This window comes from Zea mays, chromosome 7 (assembly GCF_902167145.1).
Source record: "Zea mays cultivar B73 chromosome 7, Zm-B73-REFERENCE-NAM-5.0, whole genome shotgun sequence".
Lineage (NCBI taxonomy): Eukaryota > Viridiplantae > Streptophyta > Magnoliopsida > Poales > Poaceae > Zea > Zea mays.
In genome coordinates, this window is record NC_050102.1 from 132,524,913 (window position 1) to 132,537,709 (window position 12,797).

At 43.6% G+C, this 12,797-nt stretch overlaps 1 long non-coding RNA gene and 1 pseudogene across 1 annotated transcript; one reads left to right on the forward strand and one right to left on the reverse strand.

Annotated features, from left to right (window-relative positions):
* Positions 1 to 6,986: 6,986 nt before the first annotated feature.
* On the reverse strand, positions 6,987 to 8,944 carry LOC103634165 (serine carboxypeptidase 1-like; annotated as a pseudogene).
* A 1,909-nt stretch (positions 8,945 to 10,853) lies between these two features.
* On the forward strand, positions 10,854 to 12,291 carry LOC109940948 (uncharacterized). The gene is made up of 2 exons (XR_002263733.1): positions 10,854 to 11,143; positions 12,130 to 12,291. It is a non-coding gene; the product is annotated as an uncharacterized lncRNA (long non-coding RNA).
* The last annotated feature ends 506 nt before the right edge of the window (positions 12,292 to 12,797 follow it).

The window sequence follows — 12,797 nt, forward strand, 5'->3', positions numbered from 1 at the left end:
ACTTCCACCTCTCTCATGCCCGTCTCCGGCCACCTCGCCTCTCCCCCCTTCGCGCTCGCCCACGCGCTCGACCCATCTGGGCTGGGGCACGCAGCACACTCACTCGTCGGCTTAGGGACCCCCCGGTCTCGAAACGCCGACACCATTGCCATCTCTAAATGGCACAAGCAGCGTATCAAATATAGCTGATGTGAGTTCTTATTTATACGCTCAACACGCTCCAAATTGGGGGGCCTCGTCCATCATTAACAGTTGCTATTCTAGCAAAGGGAAGGTGTTTTTTTGGACCTTCGGCTTAAGGCCTTCGTCCATGTCGCAGTCTGAATTCGTTATCTTAAACAAATTAATACTGCGAGGGGCTACTGTTGGGGGCCTTCGTCCTCCGAAGGTCCTCAAAAACGTAATTTAACAATATCTTCCAAGTGTGACATATGAACAGGTACCTTCGGACTCGAGTTAAAAGCATATACGATGTAAAAAGCATAATTGTGACGAAGGTTGGAGTTGCTCCGAAGCTACACGCAAGGGAGCTTCGGCTAAATAGCGGAAAAAGGAACCGACTTAAAGGGGAAAAGGCTACCTAGTCCTCATAGATTTGTCTATAAGTCAATAGTAAATATAAAGGGCATGAATGTAATTTCTCACAGGCTGCGTCCTGTGCCTATAAATAGATGAACAGTACCCCCGTACTATTCACGCTGACTTGTATTCACTTGTGCGTCACGCTTGTACTTTTACCTTCTTTCAAGCCGAAGGTACATTTATAATTCAATATTGTTTCTACCTTTTCATGGTAATATGATGAGACTGAATTAATAATGTTATATGATTGTTTACGTTGTCTCTTATATTTTATATGCTTCTCCTTTTATTAACATATATCACAATCTACGAAGGTATGTCCTTCAAAACCTTCGTCTCAAGATCATTATGTCCTAAGGGAAATAATGATTTGAAGGACGAAGGGCATTAACGTTTAACATTTTGTGTTGCCTTGTTCTTAATTCATAGCATTTGAGAACAAGTCCCCAACACCCTGTCTTTCTCAAAATGAACATTGGTTAGTCCCAAAATGTGTTCTCCCTTTAGAAGCTTGTGAAGATTCTTCATTCCAACATGGGCTAGTCGGCGATGTCAGAGCCAACCCATATTAGTCTTAGCAATTAAGCAAGTATCGAGTTCAGCTCTATTGAAATCAACTAAGTATAGCTGACCCTCGAGTACTCCCTTAAATGCTACTGAATCATCACTTCTTCTAAAGACAGTAACACCTATATCCATAAAAAGACAATTGTAGCCCATTTTGCATAATTGAGAAACTGAAAGCAAGTTGTAATCTAAAGAATCTACAAGAAAAACATTGGAAATAGAATGGTTAGGTGATATAGAAATTTTACCAAGTCCCTTGACCAAACCTTGATTTCCATCCCCGAATGTGATAGCTCTTTGGGGATCATCGTTTTTCTCGTAGGAGGAGAACATTCTTTTCTCCCTTGTCATGTGGTTTGTGCACCCGCTATCAATGATCCAACTTGAGCCCTCGGATGCATAAACCTACAAAACAAGTTTAGGCCTTGTTCTTAGGTACCCAAACGGTCTTAGGTCCTTTGACATTAGAAACAAGCACCTTGGGTACCCAAACACAAGTCTTGGAGCCCTTGTGTTTTCCCCCAACATATTTGGCAACTACTTTGCCTGATTTGTTAGTAAGCACATAGGAAGCATCAAAAGTCTTAAATGAGACATTAGGTTCATTTGATGCAGTAGGAGTTTTCTTTTTAGGCAATTTAACATGGGTTGATTGCCTAGAGCTAGAAGCCTCATTTTTATACATAAAAGCATGATGTGAAATATTATGAGGTTTCCTAGCATGAATTCTCCTAATCTTATGCTCGGGATAACTAGCAGGATATAAAATATAGCCCTCATTATCCTGAGCCATGGGAGCCTTACCCTTAACAAAATTAGACAATTTCTTGGGGGCATTAAGCTTGACATTGTCTCCCTGTTGGAAGCCAATGCCATCCTTAATGTCAGGGCGTCTTCCATTATAAAGCATGCTACAAGCAAATTTAAATTTTTCATTTTCTAGTTCGTGCTCGGCAATTTTAGCATCTATTTTAGCTATATGATCATTTTGTTGTTTAATCATAGCAATGTGATCATGGATAGCATCAACATTAATGTCTCTACATCTAGTACAAATAGTAACATGATCAACACTAGATGTAGAGGGTTTGCAAGCATTTAATTCATCAATCTTAGCATGTAACATTGCATTTTCATTTCTAAGATTGGAAATAGAAACATTGCAAACATTTAAATCTTTAGCCTTAGAAATTAATTTTTCATTTTCATTTTTAAGGCTAGCAAATGATTCATTCAATTTGTCAATCTTAGCAATCAAACTAGCATTATCATTTTTAAGGTTGACAAAAGAATCATCACAAACATTTAATTTATCAAACTTAGCAATTAAATTAACATTCTCATTTATAAGATTAGAGATAGTGTCATGTCAAATGCTAAGCTCACTAGTTAATTTTTCACATTTCTCTACTTGCTGAGCATAAGCATTTTTTACTTTAACATGCTTTTTGTTTTCCTTAATAAGGAATTCCTCTTGGTTATCCAAGAGTTCATCCTTCTCATGAATAGCATCTAGATTTTACCTTCTTCTTTTTGTCGTCCTTTACCGTGAGGCACTTGTGGCCGACGTTGGGGAAGAGGAGGCCTTTGGTGACGACGATGTTGGCGGCATCCTCGTCGGAGGAGAAGTCGGTGGAGCTCTCATCGGAGTCCCATTCGCGACACACGTGGGCATCGCCGCCCTTTTTCTTGTAATACTTCTTCTTTTCCTTCCTCCTTCCCTTCTTGTCGTCGCCCCTATCACTATCACTTGATAATGGACATTTAGCAATAAAATGACCGGGCTTACCACACTTGTAGCATACTTTCTTGGAGCGGGGCTTGTAATCCTTCCCCCTCCTTTGCTTGAGGATTTGGCAGAAACTCTTGATGAAGAGCGTCATTTCCTTGTTGTCGAGCTTGGAGGCGTCGATGGGGAGCCTACTTGATGTAGACTCTTCTTTCTTCTCCTCCATCGTTTTAAATGCGACGGGTTGCACCTCGGGTGTGGAGGTGCCGCCTTACTCGACAATTTATTTGGAGCCTTTGATCATCAACCCAAAGCTCACAAACTTTCCTATAACCTCCTCGGGAGACATTAGCTTATATCTAGGATCACCACGAATTAATTGAACTTGTGTAGGATTACGAAAAACAAGTGATCTTAGAATAACCTTGACCATTTCATGGTCATCCCATTTGGTGCTCCCAAGGTTGCGCACTTGGTTGACCAAGGTCTTGAGCCGGTTGTACATGGCTTGTGGCTCCTCTCCTTGGTTGAGGATGAATCGACCGAGCTCCCCCTCGATCGTCTCCCGTTTGGTGATCTTGGTCACCTCATCCCCTTCATGCGCCGTCTTGAGGACGTCCCAAATTTCTTTGGCCGTCTTTAACCCTTGCACCTTATTATACTCCTCTCGACACAAGGAGGTGAGGAGTATAGTTGTGGCTTGGGAGTTAAAGTGCCAAATTTGGTCGGTCTCGTTCGAATCGTAGTTCTTGTCCCCTACCTTCGGTACCTGCGCTCCATACTCAACAATATCCCATATGCTTTTGTGGAGTAGGTGATGCCTCATTTTATCACTCCACATATAATAATCCTCACCATCAAAAAATGGTGGTTTGCCTAGGGGAACGAAAAGTAATGGAGTGCGTTTGGAGATGCGAGGATAGCAGAGGGGCATCTTACTATACTTCTTGCGCTTATGGTGCTTAGAAGTGACGGATGCCGATTCGGAGCCGGAGGTGGAGGGTGACGAAGATTCGGTCTCGTAGCAGACCATTTTCTTCATCTTCTTCTTCTTGTCACCTCTCCGTTGTGACTTGATGGAGGAAGAGGATTCCTCCTTGTGCTTGTGGCCGGACTCCCTCGAATGGGTTCTCCCCGAGCTTGCGGACTTGTCACCGCCGGTCACGATCTCCCTCTTGGCGTGATCTCCCGACATCACTTCGAGTGGTTAGACTCTAATGAAACATCGGGCTTTGATACCAATTGAAAGTCTCCTAGAGGGGGGTGGATAGGCGGAATCTGAAATTTACAAACTTAAGCACATACTACAAGCCAGGGTTAGCGTTAGAATTAAATCCGAGTTCGAAAGAGAGGGAAAACAAATCAACCAAGAAATAAAGCGGATGAACACGGTGATTTGTTTTACCGAGGTTCGGTTCCAAAGAACCTAATCCCCGTTGAGGTGGTCACAAAGACCGGGTCTCTTTCAACCATTTTCCTCTCTCAAACGGTCACTTAGACCGAGTGAGCTTTCTCCTTAATCAAACGGGTCACTTAGACCCTGCAAGGACCACCACACACTTGGTGTCTCTTGCTTTGATTACAAGTCACTTGAGAATAAGAATGGGGAAGAAGAAAGCCAACCAAGCAACAAGAGCAACAAAAGAACACAAGTCGATCTTCACACAAGTCCTAAAACTAGAGTTGAGTTGTGGACTTTGATTTGATCAGAGGCTTTGATTTGTGTCTTGGAGTATTGTATATTGCTCTTGTATTGAATGAGTAGTAGTGAATGCTTGGGTGTCTTGAATGGTGGTGGTTGGGGTATTTATAGCCCCAACCACCAAAACAGCCGTTGGGGAGGGCTGCTGTCGATGGGCGCACCGGACAGTCCAGTGCGCCACCGGACACTGTCCGGTGCGCCAGCCACGTCACCAAACCGTTGGGGTTCTGACGGTTTCGACCGTTGGAGCTCTGACATCTTGGGGCACCGGACAGTCTGGTGCCGCACCGGACAGGTACTGTTCACTGACCGGTGCGCCTTCTGGCGTTGCTCTGACTCTGCGCGAACTGTCCGCGCACTGTTCAGTTGTCAGTCGACCGTTGCGCTGACGAGCCGTTGCTCCACTGTCACACCGGACAGTCCGGTGACCCACCGGACAGTCCGGTGAATTATAGCGGAGCGCGGCCTCAGAAACCCGAAGGTGAAGAGTTTGAAGTCGATCCACCCTGGTGCACCGGACATTGTCCGGTGGTGCACCGGACAGTCCGGTGCGCCAGACCAGGCTTCTCTTCGGTTCCTTTTTCTCCTTTCTTTTGAACCCTAACCTTAATCTTTTTATTGGTTTGTGCTGAACCTTTGACACCTATAGAACATATAATATAGAGCAAACTAGTTAGTCCAATTATTTGTGTTGAGCATTTCAACCACTAAAATCATTTAGTAAAAGATTTGACCCTATTTCCCTTTCAAATACTATACTAAACTAGGGTATGGTTGGGTTCAATCACCCCATGTTCCAAGTTTAATCACTTTTATAGGAGCCCATGCATTCCCGGAGAAGGTAATGAGAGTACAGGTTGAATGGTTTCTCATAGGGTTTCTCGCCCTACGCTTCGGTCTTCTCTTGCATGGTGCCATGAGTCATCCTGTATCTTGTAGGTAGGATCCGACAATGTCGTTGCTAGTGTCTAACGACCAACAATCTTATTACGGGGTTACCCGGAGTAAGATTTGGTAGGTGTCGACGGAAAAGCAAACTCAATGATAAATGTGAGAATAATTTAGACATGTCTAAGGCATTGAATAGTGTAATACCTTGCATCTTGTATAACTATCAAAAAAACTATGTTCACTTATTTTAGAAATACTTCACTGTTATCGGAAATATTGTAGACAAAATTCACTATTTAAAAAAATAAATGAATTTGTGTCTAGCTATCGAAAAAACTACAAAATTAAATTACATATACCCCACTAAAATTTAAAAATACATAAAAATATAAGGCTCACATGACCAATTCAAGTCCTTATCTCAATTATTTTCTAGTACAGTTTGATCTTTTTATCTCAAAATTATCAACAAATAGTTTTTAATAAAACTTAGAGTTAGCTAGAAAAAAATCTAAAACTGGCATGGAAGCATATTTTGCATCTATACGGCTTTTTATAAAAAAATTTAAATGACTTTAATGAGGGGTTCTATACATCGTTCATAATGTGAGCACCTCGTTAGTTTTGAACTTAGGGCTAATTTAGAAACTTAAATCCATATGTGATCATTTTGCATCTATATGGTTTTTTATAAAAAAAAATTAAATGACTTTAATGAGGGGTTCTATACATCGTTCATAATGTGACTATGTGAGCACCTCGTTAGTTTTGAACTTAAGGCTAATTTAGAAACTCAAATCCCTATGTGATCTCTGTCTTTCTATAGGATGAGTAATTCTAGATAGTGTTATTTGAATAAAATATTTAGTTATTTATGGGAGGTTTTCCTTCCATCAGTTTGGCTGCCCTTGCTTTCAAACTAGCTCAAACTATGTATATTTAAACTAGTCCTAAGTTTAAAAGTGGTAAGGAACAATCTAAAAATTAGTTGAAGCATATTTTGTGTGTATATGCTTCCCATATATATTTTTTTTGAAATGACTTTATAACGGGGTCTATACATTGTTCAGAATATGGATACATCTTTATCAGTTTTGAACCTAAGCTTGATAACTAATTAACTCTATATGCTCCACATATACATCAGAAAATCAATTGTAAGGTTGGAAAATATGGAAGACCATCGTGCTTCATAATTCAATTATATATTTTTATTTGGTGGTGGAACCTTGAATCTGTCTCAAACTCTCAATACGGTCTGGGGAACACGGAGTAAATACACTTGAGATTACAATTGCCAATAGGGAGAACATGCTTTTATGAATTCACCTTTACTGTAAAATCATCGCATACAAAGACCTGTGTTGAGCATTTTTTGAAGCATCCAAGTATACAAATATAATAACCAGAATTGAGTTTAAAAGCGGTGCCACCCACACCATGCTCATGATATCCAGCTCCATTGTTGATTCATGCCCAAGCTTTCTTTCTATGGACTTGGGTACAAACTAGAAATCACTGTTCTTGTGTATAAGGAGGAATCACCCCTTTGAGGAAATAGTTGAGCAATATGAGTGCTCTCTCGGGCTGGAAAGACGGAACCATGTGGCCAGCGGCCCTCACAGTGATAAATGTGAAGCCTCCTGCGTACTGCTGAACATAGCCTCCCACCTGCAGCCATCGGCATAGTCCACCTATTAAGCAGAAACACCATGGAACGATGTTACTAATTAATCATGCATAGTCCACCTATTAATTACCTCCATTTTCGCTGTCCATGGACGCCATGGCGTCGTGACTGAGAGGCCCAGATCTTGGATCGAGTATCTCGTGGCGGTGAGCGGGCATATGGCGTCGAAATCGCCGCTGAAAATTTGTCGATCGTCCAAACAATTGTTATGACTCAACAGTCAGAACCGCATTGATTTTTTTTTGGATAATTTGGAGTTTTGGAGGCGCGTGAAGAGGATTTGATTACCTAAACAACCATACGGGCAGCCCATGCTTGATCAGCCACTGGAGGGTCGGCACCATGGAGTCTGGCGCATCTTTCCAATCCAGGCCCCTACTCTCCCAAACGAAGTCGCATCAGAAAACAGCCAACGTCGTCTCACACAGAAGAATGTAAAATGGTAGCTGGTTACAGCAGTAATTAAGGAATCTCACGAGCAGCCACTCCACTCTGTCTTTCTGGCGTGAAAGGCCTCTTGCACCACAGGGTCATTGAGATAGGTCACGGTAGGATAGTAGTCACACGCATTGTACCCCGGTAGCTGCATGCATACATAGGTATATACAGCAGCAGAGAGATCAATTTGGCTGCTTTAAAAAAAAATTATCAGTAGGGTTCTCTCTTACGTACGTAGCTGCTGGAGTTGTATGAGCCGTCAGGTTCGTCGACGCAAATGGGAGCGTAGATGTCGTAGGGATCAATGGGGCCGAAATCGTACCACCCGTATAAATCCGAGCAGAGTTTATCATCTGAAGGGCTGAAACTGCAGTGGTGGGTTATGTTGGCCATGTCCTCGTCGGAGAGCACCCCGTGGTTCCACAGGTACTCGAACCGCCCCTTCTGGTTCTTGTACCGGTCCAGGTATGGATTGCCAACCTGAAAGGAATTAATCAAACAAGACACAAAATTAATTACCGGCCGGCAAACGAACACATAGCAAAATACAAGGCATGCAGAGAGAAGAGAATTAATAGAACGCGGCGTTATATATTATTACCAAGATGCCTTGAAGGTTTACGATCGTTCTGTTGCTGTACAGGTTGTGGCTGAGGATGGTGGCGGCAAGCTGCGGGACGTAGTGGCCGGCATAGCTCTCGCCGGAGATGTAGAAGGCGCGCGTCTTGTACTCGGGGAACCTCTCAAGCCAGTTGACGAGGAAAGATGTAGGCGTCGTCGGCGGTCCTCGAGTCCCCGCTCTCCTCGTAGTCGGATGACGTGTTGGAGTAAGAAAACCCGACGCCGGCGGGCGACTCCAGGAAGATCACGTTAGCCTCTGTGGTTTTTTCATTGTTTTTTTTTAGGCATTTTTAGTATAAATTTCAAGTCAATGGGGGAGAATGAGCTTGTGCTACATACAGCGTGTGTACCTTTGTTCCAGGCGTACTCGTTTACTCTGAGTGTTGTGTTGTCGTTGTTCACGCGGAACGGGCCCAGCTCTAGCATGGCTCCGTACCCAAACGACGAGCACCCAGGCCCTGCAACAACAAAACAAGCTCAGAGGAACCGTCGGCCGTCGTCGCAACAAATGTAGTACAGTATATGGCATGCCAACGATGTTCGCTTCCAAACCTCCGTTGAGCCAGAGCAGGAGCGGCTTCGACGGCGCATCCTCCGGCGGCGCCTCCACCAGGTAGTAGAAGAGCGCGCGGCCCTTCTCCTCGTCGACGGTCACGTACCCGGCGTACTGGTCGAAGCCGACGCCGTCGTCCGGCTGCCCCGGCAGCGCCGCGATCTTGTCGGCCGCCTTCAGGGCGCTCTGGTCGGACTCGGAGCCCAGGTACGACCGTGCCTGGAGGCGCTGGAGGAGGCTGCTACTCGTCACTCCGACGCCAGGCTCGTGTGCGCTGGACTTGCTACTCCCGCTAGCAGCTCTGCCTTGCCGTGACAAGATGAATTTCTCGAGTTGAGCCTGCTGTGACGCGTGGCTGTGCAGCACGGGCACGGAGACGAGAAGCAGGAGCGTGAGGTGAGTGAGGCAAGCGTCGGTCCTCATCTTTTTGACGAGTAATAAAAAGACCATACTGTTCGATGTAAAATTAACGGTTTCTATACACACGTACATATAGGCACCAGGAGCTTTGAACGCGCAACTCCGGAACAAGCAACTCCGGCCGGAATGAGCATCTCCTGGGTAACAGTTTCAGAGTGACTGTATGAGCCGGCTCTTGTTGCTATTGTCGTACGCTTGTTCTTGCAAACTTTCGAACACACACACACACACACACACACACACACACACACACACACACACACAGAGAGAGAGAGAGAGAGAGAGAGAGAGAGAGAGAGAGAGAGAGAGAGTAGATGCTCTCTTGCAAACTTTCCAACACAGAGGCGCGATACGTTTGCTCGACCAGTTTGGCCGGCCGGCCGAATGGGGGTGAGGTTTGGCCATTTCGATATTTGCCGTTTACGAACATTTTATCCTTCATCGGCCGGTCTGAAATAGATTAGGCCATGGAACTGTTCCCAGAATTATTTCACATCACTGAAAAGTGCCCGTCGTGCAGCGAACAGATTTAGCTTTCACAGTTGATAGCACAAGCACTACTGTAGCGGTGGTCATGCCGTGCAGGTTTTTTTACATAAATGGACGGACTTTGTCATATTGCATTGGGACGGTATAACACTTCAAAATCTTATTTTAGGTAATGTAGTAAAATTTATTTTGTTACTCAAATAAATGTGTTCTCAAATAAGAGATTATATAAAAGATTCTTATTTGAATTTAATTACCCTTGGTTAACCTATATATTTAAGATCTATTCTCTAAAAAATAAGTTAAACTATCTTTTAAATAGAAATTTTACGTTAGGAGTTATATTATCTTAGAACAATTATGTGAAGTGTATTGATTTATTTTATTGTACTTATAGATTTGGCTACATATTTAAACTATTCTCCTAAATAAATACTGTGGTGAAGTTATTTCATGTGAATTATTACTTTCATGCATTATATACTTATAAGCATTTATCTAAATGAATATAGTTAATATAATATATATATATTAATAATAAGTATATATTGCATCATGTCAGGAATTTTTTTGTTTCCTGTATCTAATTTGAAATATGAAATTCGAAATCAATTTTGAATTTGAATTAAAATAGAAAACAAGAACTAGAAAAAGGGAAATAGAATAAGAAAAGAACAGACTCATGTTGGGCTAGATCCTCCCTGCCTCGGCCCAATACTCCCACAACACGAAGCCCACATCCCTTCCAATTTTTTAATTATTTATACAGTCGTCGCCGTCAGCATGACGCCTGGATTACGTCATCCCACTTCTTTTCTCTTCTTTCGTCGTCGTCGATGCTTGGACCCTTCCATCAGTATCAGCCCGACTTCCGATCGAAATTGTGCGCTTCTCGCTGAATGGCGGGGTCGCCTTGTTCTAGACGCCTTGTCGGAGTCGATCGCGACTAACAGAATCCTATCCGGATTTTACTCGCTAGCCGTTTTTTATTGCCCCGAGCTTTTTTCCTCCTTGACTAGTTTGGGAGCTACAAAACCGAATGGTATTGGAGGAGCAACAATCTCCTTATTCAATTTTGAATAAGAAGGTGATTCTAGTCCCTCCAATCCCCTTTGTTTTTCTGGCTCTTAAACTAGCCCTCGGGTTATATATAAACAGCCCCGGAGACCTCTAGCTCCCTTGAACCAAAACTTCGTGTGCTAGTCGAGGTTCCGAGCGCTCGTCGGTACCGAGCATAGGCCGAAAGAGAGAGGATAGGGAGAGGGACAACCACTCTAGCCATCTCATGATCATGCCATGGTTCAGACGTCGATTGGTGCCATAGAGAAGTCGTCGTCGCTTGAGAAGTTTGTGGGTAGCACTATGGGACGCGAGGGTCGACCAGAGTATGATGAGTTGCTTGCTGAAATTCGTCGAACCATGGTGCAACATCGCTGACACTCGTCGTTGGTTCAAACACCGGTGAGGATCCGTCGATCATTCTGTTTGCTTCTAAATCATATCTAGCGCGAGTAGTGCTTCGGATTTGTGTTTTGGGCACTGGGGATTGATCAGCGCTGTAGGCATGCCGCCAATCGATGGATCCGGACCATCGTCACTATTTAAGCCCCAAATAAAACCATAGGTAGTCAATTTTGGTGCACCGATAGTGGCAGCGGCCCTGCTGTGCGAAGAGGGGTCTCGGGTCGAGGGCAATTCCTCGTGTCGATCCAGCGCAGCTGCGGATCGGCCTTGCGCCATGGGCAGGGCTACATGTTGCACAAACCATCGGTTAGTCATCTCTGACGTGCTCTCCATGAGCCTCGCTACGTTTAGCGCCTTTAGTATCTGAGTTTTATGTGACGGAGCATCGGATGGTCGTACACCAGCGATGGCGCCGCCGTGAGCACCCTGTGCGCGGTTGGGATGAGGATGAAGGCGTGTGGCTGGTATGATCTCAAGTGAATGGTCTAGATTTTGTTATCGTATCCCTTCTCTGTATAAAATCTGGGACGTCTGAGCATAATATTGTCTACACGTTAATAACATTATTTTATCACGTAGCAAGTTTTCAAAATAATTAAATACTTGTTTAAACCTATGTTTATTAGGTTAACTTTTCTAATCTAAGTTATTTTAATATTTTAATTCAGTCCACGATACTAATTTGACTAAAATACTATTTCTAATCTCGTTATAATTCATATTAAAGTTAAATTAGTTATTTATTTGAGATATCTTTCTCACATTATTTATTTTAATCTAAATCAACTTAGAACATAGTTTTCCTGTTTAATCACGTAAATCTTCCGAAAATTATATCTTCGCAACCATAACTCCGTTTTACTGGTTTTCGAACCTACGGATTCATCTCGACGCGTAGAATATTATTACTCCATTTGTTTTCATGTTTAGTGTAATATTATTTTTATTTATTCTTTGTTTATATGTATGTATTGTTGAGATAGAAAAGCGAGGTTACGAGGAATCTGAAGTCCAAACTTGGAGAAGTGCTTGGAGTTAAGCCAAAAGGCAGTTGTGTCCTTTATCACATTCTTTGACCTTATAATATTACCTTTTATGTTCTCACCTAATTCACTGTTAAGTTAACTTGATGGGACCTTATGTTATTGAAAGGGAAATGTGCCCTTGGGCCATTTCTAAGTATTTTGGTGATTGAGTGCAAACACAAGGGCCTAAATGTGAATTTATGTACATGGATGAACAAGGTGAAAATCATGAAGTAAAGGTATGTTTCTAAGCCTTAGTACATTGGTTTTAAGTACTAATATATTTGTCTAAGTGTTAGAAACAGAAAGAAGAAGAATAGAGAAAAGGAGAAGGGACTTGGCTGTGTGCTGCCAAGACCCAGCTCGGTCTGGAGCACCGGACTGTCCGGTGTGCACCGGACAGTGTCCGGTGCGCCAGGCTGGCGCGACTCGAACTGGCCGCTCTCGGGAAATTGGCCGGCGGCGTACGGCTAAAATTCACCGGACTGTCCGGTGTGCACCGGACTGTCCGGTGAGCCAACGGTCGGCCAGGGCCAACGGTCGGCCGCGCAATCCGCGCGGGACACGTGGCCGAGCCAACGGTCGGAAGACGGCACCGGACTGTCCGGTGTGCACCGGACATGTCC